The 21,388-nt window shown below is 49.0% G+C and overlaps 1 long non-coding RNA gene across 1 annotated transcript; it reads left to right on the forward strand.

Annotated features, from left to right (window-relative positions):
• The first annotated feature begins 9,995 nt into the window (after window positions 1-9,995).
• LOC141581791 (uncharacterized) lies at window positions 9,996-21,364 on the forward strand. The gene is made up of 3 exons (XR_012514528.1): window positions 9,996-10,152; window positions 12,252-12,359; window positions 18,544-21,364. It is a non-coding gene; the product is annotated as an uncharacterized LOC141581791 (long non-coding RNA).
• The last annotated feature ends 24 nt before the right edge of the window (window positions 21,365-21,388 follow it).

The raw sequence follows: 21,388 nt of genomic DNA on the forward strand, positions 1-21,388 counted from the left end.
CCTGGCCAACATGATGAAACCTTGTCTCTACTAAAAATATGAAAATTAGCTGGGTATGATGGTGGGCGCCTGTAGTCCGAGCTACTTGGGAGGCTGGGGCAGGAGAATCGCTTGAACCCAGGAGGTGGAGGTTGTAGAGAGAGACTTTGCCTTAAAAAAAAAAAAAAAAGTGTGTGTGTGTGTATATATGTATATATATATATATATATATATATATACATATATACACACACACATATACTCTCCCGGAAGATGTATATATTTATTCTAAGGTTTTTTTTCCCTGGCATACCGCCGTTGGGGTGATGGGGAACCACTATGGTGCAGCAAAGCCTCCCCTGAAGAGTCCCTGACCATGCCAGCTCTTGTCTGCCTGTGCTAACCCCATCAGAGTATTTCTCAGCCTGTAGTGAAATCATCTTTTTATTTTTTTAATTTCTTTCTTTTTTTTTTTTTTTAGAGGCAGGGTCACACTATGTTGCTCAGGTTGGAGTGTGATCCCACTTCTGATCAGCCCGGGAAGAAATTCTCCATTTTTGTCCTAGGCCCTTTATCCCTCACATTACCCTTACATCACGAGGCCCTAGAGGTGGGACCTTACGTCATTGATTTCTGGATTTTTCACACACAAAGACGCCAACGGTGAGCGCTGAATCACTGGATAACAGAAACATTGGACAAAGGAGTCGTTGAATGAGTGGACCCAGCGCCTGGTGCTCCACAGAATGCAGCAGTAGCACAAGAAGGAGTCGCGGATGGACCAAACCACAAAGCCTACCCACGTGGGGAAAGCCCCCAAAGCAGATGCTGAGCTAGATGATGTCTATAGGGAGATCATAAAAAAGGGCACATCATTTGCTTTGGGAACCACAGGATCTGGGAACGCATCTAAGTTTGCAAACTCTAGAACTGCCCTGGGGCTCGCCGAGACCAGCTCAGTCGTAGAGACCCCAACCCAGGTGATACTGAAGAAATAGACACAGAGATAGAGAGTAAAAAGGTAAGGGACAGACAGCAGACCTCAGCATTCCCCACTGAGAGCCTCGAACAGAGTTTGACCCACACATTTATTGACAGCAAGCACATGATACTTTAAATAAAAGCATTCTTTGCAGGGAACAAAGCATTCTTTACTAGTGGTAAGAAACAGGCTCTGGCTCGCTTATCTACTGCAGCTGGAACATGTCATTAAGGCACGCGTCACTCATGCTATTGTTTATGGTTCAGAAACCCCCCATCAGTCTTCTACCCAAGGGCGGGTTAGGTCTTTCTTTCCCTGGCTCCAGTAAACAAACAACTTCTAGCAATGTGCATCCCGCCATCACGAGGATGTCACAGTGCTATGGATATTCTGTTTATGGCCAGTTTCTTTCTTCCTTTTTTTCTTTTTTTTTTTTTTTTTTTGAGATGGAGTTTCGCTCTTGTTACCCAGGCTGGAGTGCAGTGGCGCGATCTCGGCTCACCGCAACCTCCGCCTCCTGGGTTCAGGCAATTCTCCTGCCTCAGCCTCCTGAGTAGCTGGGATTACAGGCACACGACACCATGCCCAGCTAATGTTTTGTGTTTTTAGTAGAGATGGGGTTTCACCATGTTGACCAGGATGGTCTCGATCTCTTGACCTCGTGATCCACCCGCCTCGGCCTCCCAAAGTGCTGGGATTACAGGCTTGAGCCACTGCGCCCGGCCTGGCCAGTTTCTTTAAGGCCTGTTTATGTCCGGCTTAGAGCCTGCTTTCAAATGCTCCCAAAGGGCTTTTTCATGGGAGCTCCTGCTGGAGGTTCTTGGAGCCTCTGGAGCCTGCCGCCTCAGAGAAGCCCTAAACTGAGCCCATCTATTTCCCAGTACCCCCACCAATGGGCTCCCTCTGCAGAAGGTGGACCAGGAGGGAGGTGGGCAGGCAAGAGTGAGTGGGTTACCCACAGGGAGCACTGCTCTATTGGAGGTGCTCAAAAATAGGAGGCTTTATATTGTTTGGCTCAGCTGATCTTGGGTTTCTAAGACCTAATAGAGCTACCTCTCACCCCTCACCCCCAAGAATGCCCCCTTCCCTGGATCACCCAGAGACCAGGCTGTGGAAAGTCAGCATAGAGCTAACGCCCACACCCAGGGCCTGGAAAAGTGGGAGAAGCACATGACCTGCGGAGGCGATAGGGACACAGAGTTCAGGGTTTGTGGCTCAGGGTGCGGGAGCACGTCACTGAGACGCTCTGAATGAAAGGGGAAGTGGGTAGTGAAGCAGGAGGGTAGGGGCTCCCTGTGTACCTGGAACAAGTCTGCTTGGACGACCACACCAGCTGGAAGAAGGAGACGGAGCCAAGTCTCCTGAGCTTTCCTGGTGTGGGGACTGGAAGTGCGGTAGGACTTTGCTGAGTCTGGGGCTGTGGGGAGGCTGGTGATAGCGGTGAGGGGGACACAGATGAGACAGAGCTAAGGCTGGAGCTAGAGCGGAGCCAAGGCCTCGGCTGTGCTGGGAATCCTACCTCACAGTACGGCTTCCTTTTTTTCAAGGCAGAGTCTCACTCTGTCCGCCAGGTTGGAGGGCAGTGGCGTGATCTCACTTCACTACAACCTCCGCCTCTCGGGTTTAAGCAATTCTCCTGCATCAGCCTCCCAAGTAGCTGGGATGAAGGGAGCCCTCCACCACGCCCGGCTAACTTTTGTATTTACATTACTCCTTTCTTGTGCCCCTCTACCACATCTGTTTCCAGTGCCTTTTCCAGTCCAGACCCCATCCCTTCCCTCTGTCATCACCAACCCCTTCCCACTCTATTACATGCTAGAGGTCTGGAGGACCTGACTCCTGGGTCTCTCTGGACAGTCCAGTGTCCAGGACAGGAGATCAGGGACAGCAGGGGAAAGTGCCTGGGGAAAGTTCCCAGCTAAAGGCTCTGTACCTGGTCTGTGTCTAAATCTCCAATTATTTATTTATTTATTTATTTATTTATTTATTTTGAGACAGAGTGTCGCTCTTGTTACCCAGGCTGGAGTGCAATGGCGCGATCTCGGCTCACCGCAACCTCCGCCTCCTGGGTTCAGGCAATTCTCCTGCCTCAGCCTCCTGAGTAGCTCGGATTACAGGCATGTGCCACCATGCCCAGCTAATTTTTTGTATTTTTAGTAGAGACGGGGTTTCACCATGTTGACCAGGATGGTCTCGATCTCTCGACCTCGTGATCCACCCGCCTCGGCCTCCCAAAGTGCTGGGATTACAGGCTTGAACCACCGCGCCCGGCCAACGCTTAAGTCTTTAAGAAAGTTCCATCTCAGTTCACCTGGCTAGTGAACCCCTTGTGGTTTGCAGACAGGCCACAGCTATGAGAAGAACCTGCTGTTTTCAGCATGGAGGCAGAGCAAAAAGGGGCCCCAAGAAGAGGGGAAAACTCAGAGACCCTGGAGTTACCATCCAGCGTTAGGGCCTTTCCTACCTGGGCTAACCCATGGAGTTTCCAGGTTTGGTGGGGCTTTGTCTGTTTGTTTGCTTGTTTGTTTCTTGAGACTGAGTCTCACTCTGTCACCCAGGCTGGAGTGCAGTGGCACAATCTCGGCTCACTACAACCTCTGCCTTCCGGATTCAAGCGATTTTCCTGCCTCAGCCTCTGGAGTAGCTGGAATTACAGGCACACGCCACCATGCCTGGCTAATTTTTGTATTTTTAGTAGAGATGGGGTTTCACCATGTTGGCCAGGCTGGTCTCGAACTCCTGATCTCAAGTGATCCACCCACCTCAGCCTCCCAAAGTGCTGGGATTACAGACGTGAGCCACTATGCCTTGCCTCAGGTTTGGTTTTATTAAGGAAGCTATCTTCCTAACTCCTCTCAAATCTCATTATCCATTTCTACACTGACCTGCTGGATCCTTCAGTGGCTATTGATTTTGCTGAGCACCCAACACAACACATACACCTCCTTGACTCTACCCATTCTTTTTTTTATTATTTTTTGAGACAGGGTCTCACTCTGTCATTCAGGCTGGAGTGCAGTGGCGTGGTCCATGGTTCCCCGTAGTCTCAACCTCCAAGGCTCAAGCAAGTCTCTTACCTGAGGCTCCCATGTAGCTGAGACTACAGGCATGTACCACCACACCTGGCTTTTCTTTTTTTGGAGGGGTAGAGAGAGATGGCATCTCACTATGTTGCCCAGGCTGGTCTCAAACTCCTGGTTTCAAGGGACCCTCTCCCACCTTGGCCTCCCAAAGTGCTGAGATTACAGGCATGAGCCACTATGCCCAACTCATCACTTCTTCTCAATCTGTCTCTCACTTTTGCCTTTGTCTTTGCCTCTCATGATGGGTTCAGCTTCCCATGATCCCACCCCATATTGCAGATGGTGATGAGAATTGGCAGTGCCCAGAAGGCTCAGTGGTGTTCTGGTACTACCAGCCCCAGAATGAAGGAAAGACCTTGTTGACTTTGAGTCACAAGCCGTCCAGGAGAGCATAAATAAGCAGTGTGCTCACAGGCTACATAAATCATCTTGATTAGTTCTTGCTGGCAGCAAGCACCAAAGAATACAACTTGACTTAAACAATAAGGAAATGGATTCTCTCATATCTTATTCTGTTTGGGTTGCTATAACAAAATACCATAGACTGGGTGGTACAAACAACAGAAATTGACTTTTCACCATTCTGGAGGCTGGGAAGTCCAAGATCAAGGCACCAGCAGATCAGGTGTCTGGTGAGGGCCCATTCCTGATGCCTTCTCACTGTGTCCTCACGTGGCAGAAAAGGACAATTAGCTCTCTGGGCTTTGTTGTTGTTGTTGTCAGAGAGTGGGGGTCTCACTGTGTCACCCAGGCTGGAACACTGGCACAGCCATAGCTCCCGACAGCCTCAAACTCCTGGGCTCACACAGTCCTCTCACCTCAGACTCCCAAGTAGCTAGAACTACAGGCACACATCAGCAGGCCTGGCTAACTTTTAATTTTTTTTATAGAGATGGGGGGGTGTCTCACTCTGTTGCCCAGGCTGGTGTCAAACTCCTGGCCTCAAGCAATCCTCTCTCACCTTGGCCTCCCAAGGTGCTGGGATTACAAGCATGAGCTGCTACATCCGGTGAAGCATCTTTTATAAGGGCACTAATCCCATTCATGAGTTCTTTTTTGTTTTGTTTGTTTATTTGTTTGTCTGTTTTTTGAGACAGAGTCTTGCTCTTGTCACCCAGACAGGAGTGCAGCGGCGCCATCTCCACTCACTACAACCTCCGCCTCCCGGGTTCAAGTGATTCCCCTGCCTCAGTCTCCCGAGTAGCTGGAACTACAGATGCCTTGCCACCATTCCAGGCTAATTTTTGTATTTTTAGTAGAAATGTGGTTTCACCATGTTGGCCAGGCTGGTCTTGAACTCCTGACCTGTGATCCACCTGCCTTGGCTTCCCAAAGTGCTGGGATTACAGGTGTGAGCCACCGTGCCTGGCCCGCGTCCTCCATTCTTATGACCGAGTCACCTCCCAAAGGCTCTACCTCCAAATACCATCACATTAGGCTTCAGGAGTTAACATATACATTTGAGGGACAGGGGAACACAAACACATTCCGTTTTATATCTCCTAGATCAATAAAACTAGAAGTAGGAATACTCCAAGATTAGCTTATCACTGTCTCAACGTCATCATCGAAGACTCAGGTTCTTCCCGTATTTTCAGTCTATCACCTCAGTGTTTTAGCTTTTTCCTTTTAAAGTTGCAACATGGCTATTGCAGTTTCAGATAGGGCATCTAGGCGTAACAACGTGCAAAGGGAAATGAGCACGTCTCTTTCAGTGGGTGCCCCTTAGCAGTAAAGATCTCTGCTCCTACAGCCCCCAGCAGACAGTCCCTCAGCCATTGCCAGAATTGTGCCACATGTCTGTGATTAAACCAGCCACCGCGATTGACTTACTTCATTGGGTCCTACCTCTAGGACTGGCAGGAGCCACCAGCGTCACCCGAAGACCATTGCTGTTGTAGGGTAGCATAAATTCCTAAACACCAGTTGGGGACAGTTAAGAGAGGACAAAGCTAGAGTCAATGTTGCATAGAAAACCAAGAGTATTGACTAAACCATCTAGGTCTGCCTGTTGGTACCTGAAGGAACTTTAGGAGGTTATAAACCAAAGACTACTCTGCAGGGGACTATTCTTGGGAATCTGCTGAGGGTTTTTTTTGGTTGTTGTTGTTTATTACTAGAAACATGATTTGTCCTGATTTTTACCACCAATTCCTCTATTCCCCACTAAACATATACTGCCCGAGGAGCGAGAAGAAATACCTACACCCTGTGCAAAGAACCTGGCATCCTATCATATCTGGCATGGGCATCAATGGTCCATGGGCATCAATGTAGCAGCAACGAATAAATGTGTATCTCTCTTCCCCAGCCTAGGTGGTTACAGCCACCACACCCAGCCATATGTCTTAACTTCTGAATTGGCTGATTTTAAGTGGCAGTGGCTGTGGCTGAGTGTACAGAAGGTCTTCTAACACTATAGAAGGTCATTCTAACTGGTCCTCCTGCACAATTTGAATCCCACAATGTTGACAGAACCAGCTTCGAGGTTCCAGAAGGAAACGGGGGTGATTCTCAGGCAGAAGGAGGCAGTGTATGTATGACTCAATACGTCTTTGCCTTTAATGAGAATGATGGAGAAGATTTTCCCTTTAAGAAGGAGGATGTGCTGAGAATCTTATAAAAGCCTGAAGAGCAGTGGCGGAGCACAGAGGGAAGCAGTTTTTCTTTTCTTTTTTTTTTTTTTTTTGCAGTTGCAAAAACTAAAAACTGCTTTTAGTTTTTCTACAGATGTCCAAGGCAGTGTCGCCTCATTCTGTTCCTTGTGAGTTTCTGGAACACAATTACTCCATTCCTAGTCTCAATTCATCATAGTCAAGGTATGGAACTGGAGAATTTACGTGTTAACTTTTTTTTTTTTTCAAGATGGAGTTTTGCTCTTGTCACCCAGGCTGGCATGCAATGGCACGATCTCGACTCACTGCAACCTCTGCCTCCCACGTTCAAGCGAGTCTCCTGCCTCAGCCTCCCATGTAGTTAGGATTAGAGGTGCCTGCCACCACGCCTGGCTAATTTGTGTGTGTGTGTGTGTGCGCATTTTTCAGCAGAGACAGGCTTTTACCATGTTGGCCAGGCTGGTCTTGAACTCTTGACCTCAGGTGATCCACCCCTTTTGGCCTACCAAAGTGCTGGGATTAAAGGCATGAGCCACTGCACCTGGCCATGTGTTAACTTCTGAACTGGCTGATTTTAAGTGGTAGTACCTATGCCTGAGTGTTTGGAAGGTATAGATGTCTCGCTTCCTCATTCTTAGGTGGTGCAAATCAAGCTGTGGAAAACGGATAGTTAAGAGCGGTGCCCATTACTCATTCTGATTTATTTAATGGTTTTCTTTTCTCATTCTATCAAATGGCAATAGACCGTTCCTGTCCACCCCCATGAAGTAATCACGCACGCCATGAATAATATACAATGAGATTGCTTTTTCACTTTTAAAACATAACCAGTTGTGACGTATTCTGACATTACAAAGCCTAAGAATTGCGGGGGCAATACTAGAAGCATTTGTCTACCTTTCCAGCATGATTCATACATTTTCTTCAGATTCTGTTAACCCTGGCCGTTCCTTTTTCTCCCGAACCTGGAAGTGGGTTAACTGTAAGAAAAGTGGATCTTTTCATTCTGGCTGACAGGCAGGATGGGCTGGCCACTTTACTTAGTGCCTGGTGTGAAGCCGGTGGTGGACCCACTACGTGGACAGCTGAACTCCCAGCTCTCTGCCTTCCCCCGAGGGTCACAGCACGTGCACCTTGCTACAGCTGCCAAACAGTAACAGCTCAACTCGACTCTCAGCCTTTCCTTCATAGTCACGAGACGGCAGCCACTGTTCCGGGTCTCCTGCCCTCGGAAAAGGAAACACCCACAACAGGAAGGTCACAAGCACAGCTCCTCTTTTACAGTCTTTTTTTTTTTTTTTTAAACTCAGGAGGTGGAGGCAAGAGAATCACTTGAACCAGGGAGGAGAGGCCACTGAGATTGCACCATTGCACCGCTCTAGCGGGGGTAACGGCGAGACTCCAGCAAAAAAAAAAAAAAAAGGACTCTGGAGTCATAAACTACAGAAAATCTTTAGATTTAGGTAATACAGAGTCTATTCATTATACAAGGGCATCTCACACAATCTGCTATGAGTTGAATTGTATCCTTCAAAAGACAGGTTGAAGTTCTAACCCCCAGTATCTCAGAATGTGATCTTTTGGAATTAGGTCATTGCAGATGTAATAAATTAAGATGCAGTCATGTGGGAGTAGCCTATGCCCTTAATCCAGTATGGCTGCCGTCCTCCCAAGAAGAAAGGAGACACAGACACACAAGGCAAGAAAGCCATTGGCCAGGCGCGGTGGCTCACGTCTGTAATCCCAGCACTTTGGGAGGCTGAGGTGGCCAAGATCAAACCACTGTACTCCAGCATGGAAACAGAGAGAGACACTGTCTCAAAAAAAAAAAAAGTTAGCTGGGCGTGGTGGTGGGTGCCTGTAATCCCAGCTACTTGGGAGGCTGAGGCAGGAGAATTGCTTGAACCCAGGAGGTGGAGGTTGCAGTGAGCCAAGATCACACCATTGCACTCTAGCCTGGGGGACAGAGCCACACTGCATCTAAAAATAAAATAAAATAAAGTAAAATAAAATAAAAAGCACTGTTTTGTTCAGTCTGAGTCTACTGGTACATCAGCTGTGCCTCCTCCCAGTACATCAGTTGAGCTTCCTCCCAGTCCCTGTCCCACTTTCTGAGTATGCTTAATGCATGGAGCCTGCCACCAACCGAATGCCCCAATTTAATCTAATCCCACTGTAAGCATTCCAGCTTCTCAGAGCTGTGACAGCCTCTCCTTTCTGTCCCTTCCTGGTGGCTGCAACCTGCCCCACATCATCCTCTCCTAACCAGGCTGGAACTGTTTGATTTTGTTTTCGCTGTGGGGTGACCATTATAGCATGATCTTAACTCATTCATTTATTTGTTGGTTTTTAATTCAAATAATACGATGTATGCAGGTAAAAAATCCAAGCAGTGCAGAAAGACATTAAATGAAAGGCTTACAGTAGATAATATTTGGAGCAGCAAAGGAGGCCTCTGTCAGGCACAGCAAACCCCTGTGTTGTAAGCATTATCCTACCTAGCGCTCAGGCCTCAGTGACAGCTCTCCTTAGTCACAGCCCTAAATTGGGGGTGGGTACGAACAACAGACGATATAAGTCAGCTGCATTTCTGAATGGATTTTCAAACTCTTAACAAAAGCAAACTTCTGAAAGCTAAGGTGATTCTAGATTGCAAGAGTCAGGCCACAGAGGAGAGAAAAGATTTTTTTTTTTTTTTTTTTGAGATGGGGTCTCGCTCTGTTGCCCAGGCTGGAGTGCAGTGGTACAATCTCAGCTCATGGCAATCTCTGTCTCCCGGGTTCAAGCGATTCTCCTGCCTCAGCCTCCCAAGTAGCTGGGATTACAGGCGCGCACCACCATACCTGGCTGATTATTGTATTTTTAGTAGAGACAGGGTTTCACCATGTTGGTCAGGCTGGTCTCAAACTCCTGACCTTGTGATCTGCCCTCTTCAGCCTTCCAAAGTGTTGGGATCACAGGCATGAGCCACCGTGCCTGGCCTGAGAGAAGATTTTTTGAATTTCAAAGGTTTGACTTTCAACACCACCAGCCAAAGCTTCCATGATACAAATCACAAGGCTGCATAAAGCCAAGTCCAGAGATGAGACAGGAATCCAATACTAGCCTCACTGCATTGCAGAATGAGATACAGTTCCGCCGGGGAAAGCGAGAGGAGAATAAGAAAGTGAGTCACTGGTGTGGTTCATCGTAAAAGGGGTCAGAGCTCTGACCACGGATGGGGTGCAACTTCTGGGAACAAGGATGATGGACTATGCATGGGGTTGGGGTTGAACAGAGCAGAGAGGGTTGTGCTTTGCCTCTCAGGTGAAGGGCAGGCAAAAGACGTCAGGGAGAGGCCCATGCAGCAGCAGGCGCCACTGACAGAAGGCAGGGATGACAGCTGGTGTGTGGGCAAAGGGAGCTGAAGACAAACTCCGAATCTCCCATCACCCCAAAGAGCAGCGAGAGAGTTATCTAAAGCTTCCTGCATCCTCAGAGGTTTGTGTAAGAGGTAAGGTTGAGCCAGTAGACACAGAGGCATGGTACGGGGCAGGGAGGATACAGGGTGACCTGTGTGACCAGAACAGAAAGGAGCATGGACACCTCAGGGAGGAAGAGGGAGAAGGAGAAGCAGATACCTGTGAGGAGAAGGCCCCACTCCAAAGAGAGAGAGATCATCCCCAGGAAAGTCAGGGAGAAAGTGGAACGGGGAGAGAATCCAGAATCGACCAAGGCCCAAAAAGGACAGAAAATCTAGCAGTGACGGGTGATCCGCAGTCAGCAAGGTGGTTTTCAGCTGTCAGCGATAATGCATGCACCATGATCTGGCAGAGAGAACTGAGTAAAATTCCTGTAGGACTGTGGAATACTATGTCTGCTCCTTGGGACCCTCCTTCCCTCCACCTACCTCCCAGCACCAGCAGCTGAGAGGACATCAGTGGAGGGGCAGCTGTGGTCCCTCCGTCCTGGGGCTCCGTCCATGAGGTAGGCTAGACATCTGGACTAGTCACGGCCAGGGGATGGGGGCACAGAGGAAGAAGCTCGGAGTAGCAGAGGGACTTAGAACCGCAAGAGGTTCCTTTTTCTACAGGGAATGGGGCAGCCTACCCTGAAAGAAGTAATTTTGTTTAGTTTTGTTTGAGACAGCGTTTTGCTCTGTTGCCCAGGCTGGAGTGCAATGGCCCAGTCTTGGCTCACTGCAACCTCCGCCTCCCAAGCACAAGCAATCCTCCCACCTCAGCCTCCTGAGGAGCTAGGATTACAGGCATGAGCCCCCACACCTGGCTAGTTTTCGCTTTTTTTTGTTTGTTTGTTTTGAGACAAAGTCTCACTCTGTTGCCCGAGCTGGAGTGCAGTGGCGCGATCTCGGCTCACTGCAACCTCTGCCTCCTGGGTTCAAGCAGTTCTGCCTCAGCCACCCAAGTAGCTGGGACTACAAGCACCCACCACCGTGCCTGGCTATTTTTTTGGTATTTTTTTAGTAGAAATGGGGTTTCACTATGTTGGCCAGTCTGGTCTTGAACTTCTGACCTCGCGATCCACCCACCTCCGCCTCTCAAAGTGCTGGGATTACAGGCGTAAGCCTCCACACCTGGCCGTAGTTTTAGTATGTTTTGTAGAGATGGAGTTTCGCCGTGTTGCCAAGGCCGGTCTCAGACTCCTGAGCTCAAGCAATCCTCCCACCTCTACCTCCCAAGGTGTTGAAATTACAGGCATGAGCCACTGTGCCTGGCCATGAAAGAAGTAATGTTTATACTGAGATCTGAAGGATGAAGAGACTTTTACCTTTTTAAACATTTAATTGTATTATTTACTTATTTTAAATAGAAATAGAGACGGGGTCTCACTATGTTGCCCAGGCTGGTCTCAGACTCAACTATCTTTCCACCTCAGCTTCCCAAAGTGCTGGGATTACAGGTATAAGCCACCATGCTTGGCCCTTTTATTTTTTAAATTGGCAAATAATTATTATATATATTTATGAGGTATAGTGTGATGTTTTGATATATGTATAGTTAGGGGATGATTAAAGAAAGCTAATTAACATACCCATCACCTCTGATACATTTTTTGGTGTGTGAGGCAACTATTTATAATCTATTCTCTTACCAGTTTTAAAATTTGTATTCTGGCCAGCCGCATTGGCTCACACTTGTAATCCCAGCACTTTGGGAGGCCGAGGTGGGTGGATCACCTGAGTTCAGGAGTTTGAAACCAGCCTGGCGAACATGGCGAAACTCTGTCTCTACTAAAAATGCAAAAATTAGCTGAGTACCGTGTTGGACGCCTGTAATCTCAGCTACTCGGGAGGCTGAGGCAGGAAATTCACTTGAACCCAGGAGGTGGAGGTTGCAGTGAGCCAAGATCGCACCATTGCACTCCAGCCTGGGTGACAGAGCGAGACTCCCTCTCAAAAAAAAAAAAAAAAAAAAAAAATTCCATTGTTCCTAACTATAGTCACCAAGCCACACAATAGATCTGGAAAACTTACTCCTCCTGTCTAACTGCAACTTTGTAGGCTTTGACCTGTGTCTCCCCTCCTGCTCCAGCTCGCCCAGCCTCCGGTATCCACCATTCTACTCTCAATTTCTATGAATTGGACTTTTCCAGATTCCACATGTCAGTGAGATCATGAAGTACTTGTCTTTCTGTGCCTGGCTCATATGAAGGATGAGAAGATTCTAAACAAGGAGAAGATTCGGACTACAGAGACCACAGGTCAGCAGAGCAGCGTTCGGGTGAGGGACCGAGGGGAGGGGTCGGATCGCGAAGGCAAAGCTGCAGAGTGCGAGGCACGGGACGGTGGCGCACTCGCCTGAAGTGTGTCCCATCATCTGAGCTGTCCCCTCATTCCCAAGCTCCCACATGTTCACGGAGGCTCATCCTGACATATATGCTGCCCTTGAAGGTCTGGACACATATCTGACACCCATGGGTGGCGTTGGCTTCTCTCCACCCAGATGTGGGTGCTCCTAGGCTGGGGGTCTTATCATCAGGGCTTCATCAGCGCTTCCTGGAGTGAATGGCAACCGGGTGGGGGTTCTCCAGCTGGTGGAGGGTTCTCAGCCTGGGGCCAAAACGCCTAAAAGCCAGATGGCTGGGGGCAGCTTGTCACACCCGGAGCGAGTTTAAAACAGAAGCGCTGCACTGTGAGTGTGTTAAGAGTCCATCTTTAACGGCCAGCGTCCGAGAGTCAGTTAGAGCTCAAACTTCTCATCCCAGAACAAATGGTGGTCAACATTTTTATACCAGTTTAGGGTCAGGGGGCAGTAAGCAGATTATTACAGAAGTAGGAGGAGCAGGTTCAGGAAGGGGGAGTGCCTAACAACAAAATTCTATTTAAAGTTGTTTTTCTTTACTCAGGATGTGGGGTGGGCAGTTACACAGTTGCAAAACAGAATGTACAGGATGTACAGGGCCAGTGGGCCCTGTTTCTCAGAAAATTGGTTACAAAGACGCCAGGTGTCTCAGACCACAGGCTCTCAGAACAGAATGCCCTACATAGCTCAGAGTGGAAAATGGAGTTAGCAGGATTGTTTCAAGTGTATTCATTATAGCCAAGCTGGGGTATTTCAAGCTGTCTCTGGGCTCCAGCCAGCTCCCGGGGCACCAGGTTCCCATGGAGCCTGATGGACAGAGGCCAGGATCCCATGGGGGAAGGCAACATGGTGGGATGAAGCCTGGGCTCTCAAGGGCAGCCATATTACAGGACAGGACATTGCACGTCAGCCAGCAGCTGCACGACTTGAGGGAACATGGTCGTCCATCCTGGGGACATACACAGATGGGCAGTGGGGGACAGACACTCCTAATCCCTTCAACAGTGCCCTGCCCTGGCCCTAGCAGCTCTCAAACCCTCCACACACAACATCCAGGGTGGCCTTGGATCTGCTGAGTTCCTGCTCCTGCTTCTCCAGCTTGCTCCCCACACTGTACAACGGAGCGTCATTCATGCTGCAGGCTGGAGGGGAGGGTGGCTCAGCACTCACAAGGCTGCTACCACCCCTGGCTTTGTCCTGAGAGCCCACGGGACACTTCCACCCACGCTCCTCGGGGGGTCTCTTACCTGCGTGCAGTTCCCAATCAGTTCTTGTACCTCAGTTTCTGGAGCAGTCACCCTTTTCGGCAAGCTTCCACCTGGAAGATAAGGGAACTCAGTCTCCGAGAATCAGTTGCCCCGACTCCCCACCCAGGCTCACTTCGAGCCAGGCCCGCCCTGGGAATTCCATGCCAGAACCTCCCCAACGTTGCTTGACGTGAAAGGGCTGAACATTTTTCAGGGCCTGCAAGTCCATCGGACGTGGAGAACCTGATCAGGTGGAGAATGCATTTGGGATTATCAGAGCTGAGATTCATCAGGTGGCCTCTGTGCCAGCACTGAGCAGGGCACTTCACACACGGTGTCTCCCTCGGTCCTTGCAGTCACCCAGTGAGGCAGGCACTATCATAGTCCTGATGGTATAGAGGATGAAACTAAGGCTCAGAGAGGTAAAGTGATTTGTCCATGTTGTGCAACTAGTAAGAAGGAGCTGGGATTGCAACAGCTGGGCTGCAACCAAAAAAAAAAAAAAAAAAAGAAGAAGGAGCCGGGATTCAAGGCTCTCGTGTGTTTGACTACAAAATACCCAGTTCATCATCACAGCCCAACACTGCCTTCCTGTCTGTCCCACAGTTGCCACCCAACTGGCCCAAAGCTGCCCTCATCACTGTCCCCAAACACTCTGTCCCGATTGCCTAGATTTGACCATTCTTGAACTGCTATAAAGAAACACCTGAGAGTTGGTAATTTATAAAGAAAAGAGGTTTCATAGGCGCACGGTTCTGTAGGCTGTACAGGAAGCATAATGGCATCTGCTTGGCTTCTGGGGAGGCCTCAGGAAACTCACAATCATGGCAGAAGGCAAAGGGAAAGTGAGGCATCTTATGTGGCTGAAGCAGGAGAAAGAAAGTGGGGGGAGGTGCTGGCCGGGCACGGTGGCTCACACCTGTAATCCCAGCACTTTGGGAGACCGAGGCAGGTGGATCATGAGGTAGGTGGATCATGAGGTCAGGAGTTCGAGACCAGCCTGGCCAACGTGGTGAAACCCTGCCTCTACTAAAGATACAAAAAGTTAGCCAGGCGTGGTGGTGAGTGCCTGTAATCCCAGCTGCTTGGGAGGCTGAGGCAGGAAAATTGCCTGAACCCAGGAGGCGGAGGTTGCAGCGAGCCGAGATCACATCATTGTACTCCAGCCTGGGCGACAGGGGCAAACAGTACCAAAAAGAAGGGAGGAGAGTGGGGGAGGGAGGGGAGAGGGGAAGGGAGAGACTACACACTTTTAAATAACTCTCTGTCATCATGGCAGCACCAAGGGAAATGGTGTTAAACCATGAGAAACTGCCCCAGTGATCCAATCACCTCCCACTAGGCCCCACCTCCAACATTGGGAACTACAATGGAATATGAGATTTGGGTGGGGACTTAGATCCAAACCGTATTATTCCGCCCCTGGCCCCTCCCAATCGCATGTTCTTCTCATATTTCAAAATACAAAGCATGCTTTCCCAACAGTCCTCCAAAGACCCAACTCGTTTCAATATTAACTCAAAAGTCCCCAGTCCAGTCTCATCTGAGACAAAGCTAGTACCTTCCACCTATGAGCCTGCAAAAATAGAAAACAATTTAGTTATTCCCAAGATACAATGCAGGTATGTGTATTGGGTTAAATACGCCCATTCGAAAAGAGAGAAATCAGCCAAAATAAAGGTACTACAGGATGCATGCAAATCTGAAACCCAGCAGGACAATCATTAAATCTTAAAACTTCACAGTAACCTCCTTTGACTCCATGCCTCACATCCAGTGCACACTGGTATGAGGGGTGGGCTCCCAAAGTCTTGGGAGGCTTTGCAGGGTTCAGCCTCTGCAACCACTCTCATGGGCTAGTGTTGAGTGCCTGAGGCTTTTCCAAGCTGCTGGGTCTACCATTCTGAGGTCTGGAGGATGGTGGTCCTCTTCTCAAAACTCTACTAGGCAGTGACCCAGTGGGGGCTTTGTGTGGGGTTTTCAACCCCACATGTCCCCTCCCCACTGCCCTAGTAGATTTATCCTCTGAAATCTAGACAGAGACTCCCAAACCTCAACTCTTGTATTCAGTGTACCTGCAAACTTAACACCATATGGAAGCCACTAAGACTTATCACTTACACCCTCTGAAGCAGTACCCCAAGCTGTACCTGGGCCCCTTTTACCCACATGTGGAGCTGGATGCAGAGACCAGTGTCCCAAGGCTATGCAGGACAGCAGAGCCCTGGGCCTGGCGCAGGAAACCATTCTTCCCTCCTAGGCCTCCGGGCCTGTGACAAGAGGGGCTGCCATGAAAGTCTCTAAAATGCCTTCAAGGTTTTTTCCCCATTGTCCTCCTGATTAGCACTTGCCTTCCTTTCAGTTATGCAGATTTCTGTGACCTGCTTGAATTCCTCCCCTGAAAATGGGCTTTTCTTTTCTACCACGTGGCAGAGCCACAAATTGTCCAAACTTTTATGCTCTGCTTCCCCTTTAAATGTAAGTGCTAGCTTTTGATCATTTATTTGCTCATGCATATGAATTCATGCTGCTAGAAGCACCCAGGTTACAGCTTCAACACTTTGCTGCTTGGAAATTTCTTCCACCAGATACCTTAAATCATCTCTCTCAAGTTCAAAGTTCCACAGATCCCTAGGGCAGCAGCATAATCCAACCAAGCTCTTTTCCAAGGTGTAACAAAAGTGACCTTTGCTCCTATTACCAGTAAGTTTCTCATCTCCATCTGAGACCTCATCAGCCTAGCCATCTCTGTCCATATCACTAGCAACATTTGGGTCACAGCCATTCAACAATTATCTAGAAAGTTCCAAACTTCCCCTCATCTTCCTGTCTTCTTCTGAGCCCTCCACACTTTTCCAACCTCTGCCCATTACCAAATTTCAAAGTCACATCCACATTTTCAGGTAATTTATGGCAATGCCCCACATCTTGGTACCAATCTTCTTTATTAGTTTGTTCTCTCACTGCTATAAAGAAATACCTGAGACTGGGTAATTTATAGAGATAAAGAAGTTTAATTGGTTCAGGGTTCTACAGGCTATACAGCAAGGATGGTGGCATCTGTTTGGCTTCTCGAGAGACCTCAGGAAACTTACAATCATGGCGGACTGTAAAGGGGAGGTGAAGCATCTTTCACGTCTGAAGCAGGAGGAAAAAGAGAGCCACAGTCTACTTTTAAACTACTAGATCTCGCAAGAACTCACTGCCATGACAGAATAACCAAGGGGGATGCTGCTAAACCATGAGAAACTGCTCCCATGATCCAATCACCTCCCAGCAGGCCTCCAATGTTGGGAATTGCAACTGCACATGAGGTTTGAGCAGGGATACAGATTCAAACCGCATCACTACCCCACCACTGCTCCAACACTTTTGAAAGATTTTTTTCTTGTCTCAAGACTTTTTCTCTGACCATCCATCACTAACCCTGTACCTCACTATTACCACCCCACCACTGCACCCCATTATTTCTCTCTTCCCTTTCTACCCCTGTGACCCTCACTTTGGGATCTGACCATACAGATGACGGCCAGCACTAGAAGGCCAAAGCCCAGGGACAGCAGGAGAAGACAGGGCCCAGAGTGGAGATACTGCAGGAAGGACGGGGGAGGAGGTGGCCGTGCAAGAGGAGGGGGTGTCCGGATGAGGAGGGCACAGGACATAACAGAGATGGGAAGAGGAGAGGGCCCAGGGGAGCTGTCTAGAGAGGAGGGCTGACCATAGGGGATGCCAAGAAAGGGCAGGATGGGAAGTATTTCAGGGTAGGGGATGCCCAGGCCTTAGACCTAGAGTCCAGCACAAGTCCTCAGTCACACAGGCCCCTCACACCCCTGGGGATGGCCAAACACACACAGACACACACACACACACACACACACACACACACACACACACACACACACAGAGAGAGAGAGAGAGAGGAGAGAGAGAGAGAGAGAGATGGGAGATGATGGTGGTATGTGAGGTTCCACGGTCAGAGCTCGGGGAAGGAGCAGAAGGACACGGGGAGAGTTGGCGGCAGCCAGGCCCCTCACAGGCTCACACTCATCTGTGAAAGCAGGTTAGGTTATGGTCTCCCTTTTAAGACTTTCCTAAATAGCCCATGTTTTTCCCCCTCCCTGTTCTGGTGCCCCTGAGGACCCTAACTCCTCTGAAGACTAGGGCCACAGAAGCCAGCCTCTGAACCCTCAGAGAGAGGGGGATCACCACAGTCCATACTGGAGTCACAGAAATGACCAAAACCAGGAGCTCTGGAGCTACAGCAACAGGGGAGATACGAGAACTCCCTCATTGCAGATAGAAAGAGGCACTGTCTCAGAAAGAAGCTCCATCCTTAGACTACAGCTACCACCTGGGCTTCACACTTTAAAGGTCCCTCACGGGCCCTCCTCTGACTCCATCGCTTCCTGTGGGACTGGGAATCTCCAGGGCCAAAGGTGGTGTGCTCACCCCAAGCCATACCTGCTCTTCTAGACCATCCTCTGGGCACCTGGGAGCCCAGGTCATCCACCCAAGCAGCTACGTATCTCTCTTCCCTGGGCCTGTACTCTGGGTGGCGGACCCTGCTGCCGCCGTGCACACCCGAGGCCTAAGTAGTAGGCATAGACAGGGGTTGGGGGGGGGTGGTGAATGGAGGGTGTGGGCCATACTGGAAGTGTCCCCATGTGTGCCCCAGGCTCCTCAAGGTACAAGACTGAGCTGGGGGAGGGGAGCAAAGGGGAGTGGGCTCAAGAGGAACTAGCTCAGGCCTCTGCAAACTTTGGGGAGTGGGCCTGTCTTAGAGATCTTCTGCTTGTCTTCCCTTTTCTAAGATCATGTTCCTTCTCTCTCTCTAAGCACTTGAGGTCTTCATACCTCATTGACATCCTTGGCCCAAGTGGTCTCTGCAGCTGTGAGAGCTGAGATGGGGGCAGAGAAAGGACTCCAAGGGGGAGCGCAAGATAAGGTCTGGAGGTAGGTGTGGAGCTGGTTTTGAGGTAAGCAATGAGGATCCAGTGGATACTGAGCCAGGCATTGGGACTAGGAGTGGGGCTGGGGCTGGGATTGCAGGTGAGGTTGAAACGGGGCTTATGACTGTTGTATCAGGGGTGAGGATGGGGTTGACGTACTTGGGGCTAAAAATGAGATTGGGTGTCAAGGTAAGATTGTAGACAGGGCTTCTCTGGGGTAGGGTCTGAGTTTGGGGCTGAGACTGGACATGTGGTGGGGCCGAGCGTGGAGGTGTAGCACAGCTAGGCTGGAGCTGCAATGGGGACAGAGGTTGAATTTCAGGATGACATTAGAGCTGACCTTGGGACTGGAATTGGGGCTGGAGCTGTGACTGTATTGGTTTGGGGCTGTCCAACCCAATCTGGAAGTCAGCAGAGAGATCATCTCAATCTCCTCCAATGACTAATTCAATCTGTGATCTGTCTTTCCAGTTATTTCCACCTGTAACACACAGTTGCCCTCCCTGTACTTTCCCTAATGTCCTCCCTGCCTCCCTAGTCCCTTTACCTGTAAAAAACTGGAGAATGTGATTGTTGGCTTTCTTAGGTAGCACAGTTACCAGGTCAGAAACTTCTGGAGGAAACTGCCGTGTATTGGTTCTCCTGCTCTGCTCCCCTCTACCTTCTGTGGCCCTGGTAGAACTGTGATCTAATGCTCCTGCTGGGTGGCTTCCCTTCCATGATCCAAAACCTTTCAGGCCCAGGGGAGACAGGCACACAGCTGCTAGGGTGGGTGATCTGGGTGGATGTTCTTTCCTTTTGTGCCTCCAGGCCTCAGAGTCGTGATGTCTCTGCTGTTCTTAGCCACAGGGACTCCACCAACTTTGTCGGCTTCCCCAGTCCTGCTCACACTCTGCAAAAGTCATTCAACTCTTTTCAATAAACCCTTTTGTGGCCGAGCACTGCAGCTCACACATGTAATCCCCGCAGTTTGGGAAGCCAAGGAAGGACAATTGCTTGAGCTCAGGAGGTTGACATCAGCCTGGGCAACATCGTGAAACCCTATCTCTACAAAAAAATAAACTTAACCAGGCATGGGGGCACACACCTAGAATCCCAGCTACTTGGGAGGCTGAGGAGAGAGAATTGCTTAAGCCAAGGAGTTCAGCACTGCAGTGAGCTGTGATCACACCACTGCATTCTAGCCTGGGTGACAGCAAGAACCTCTCTCTATATATATATGCAGAGAGAGAGAGAAAGAGAATAAATCCTTTTGTTTTGACACCTGTATCTTGGTGGAACTGATTTACAAAAAAAAAAATAAAATTATAAATGTTTACTATGGTACACAGAAAGAATAGACTCCATTTGGAAATCTATCAGGCTTCTCAAACTCAACATATCCACAACAAAGCTTCTCATCTCCCTGTCCCACCACAAAACCAGCTTCTCACACAGTCTTCCCCATCTTAATTAACTGGGATGCCATACTTCTAGGTTTTCAAGCCCCAAACCTGGAATTATCCTTGACTCTCTCATTCTCTCAAACCCCTCAACCAACCCATCAGCAAATCCTGACAGCTAATTGAAACATTCCTATATGCCAGGGAGTTTTCTGGGTACAGTAAAACAGCAATGAATGGGTCCTGCCCTTGCTTAACTTAATAAGTTGATTCTTTTTTTTTTTTTTTTTTTGGAGATGGAGTCTTGCTGTTGCCCAGGCTGGAGTACATCTCGGCTCACTGCAACCTCCACCTCCTGGGTTCAAGCAATTCCCCCACCTTAGCCTCCTGAGTAGCTGGGATTACAGGAGCCTGCCAACACAACTGGCTGATTTTTTTTTTTTTTAGTAGAGACAGAGTTTCACCATGTTGGTCAGGCTGGTCTCAAACACCTGACCTCAGGTGATCTGCCCACCTCAGCCTCCCAAAGTGCTAGAATTACAGGCGTGAGCCACCATACCCAGCCTATAAGCTGGATCTTAATAGCTGAGATGCTTCCCCTGGTATGCTGGATTGACTGAAAAATAAAAATCTCTACCTCTCTCTATATTCATTCTCTCCACAGTATGACTTTGTCGTTTCCCCCACCAAAAGGTAGAATCTATTTCTCTGATCCTTGAATCTGGGCAGCCTTGTAATCTGCTTTTGCCAATAGGATGCAGCAGAAATGATGCTTCAGTTCCAGCAAGACTCTTTCAGTTTCTCTCTTGGACCGCTACCCAACCATTCTGTGAACAAGGCCAGGCCAGGCTAATGTGGCCCAATCATCCCCATTGTCCCAGCCCAGAGCCAGCCAAACGTCAGACATGGAAGCAAGGCCACCCTAGACCAGCCAACCCCAAGCCAACCCCCCAGCTGACCACAGATGCATAAACGAGCCCAGGCAAGATGACCCAAACCTGGCCAGACCAGACCTATAGCCTCTTGAGCAGTAATCAATGCTTATTGTATAAGCCCTGAGCTTTGGAGTGGTTTGTTACACAAACCAGTTGCTAACCAATACACCTGGGGATCTTATCTTCATCTCCCAACAAATCTGCTTTGGATCTTCAGAGAAATTAAACAACGGCTTTTCCTAAATCATCCTAAGTTTATGCCATCTTTAAGTGACAGAAAAGATTTGAACTGCCATCTCTATGAGAAGAAAATGCTATTTTCACAATAGCATAGGACTTGCAAAGACTTCACCTGGCTTCTCCACTCTGCCATTTTTAGATTGCCAAAAATCAAGCAACGCAAAATATGTAAGTT

The sequence above is a fragment of the Saimiri boliviensis genome, chromosome 17 (assembly GCF_048565385.1).
Source record: "Saimiri boliviensis isolate mSaiBol1 chromosome 17, mSaiBol1.pri, whole genome shotgun sequence".
NCBI classification, from domain to species: Eukaryota; Metazoa; Chordata; class Mammalia; order Primates; family Cebidae; genus Saimiri; species Saimiri boliviensis.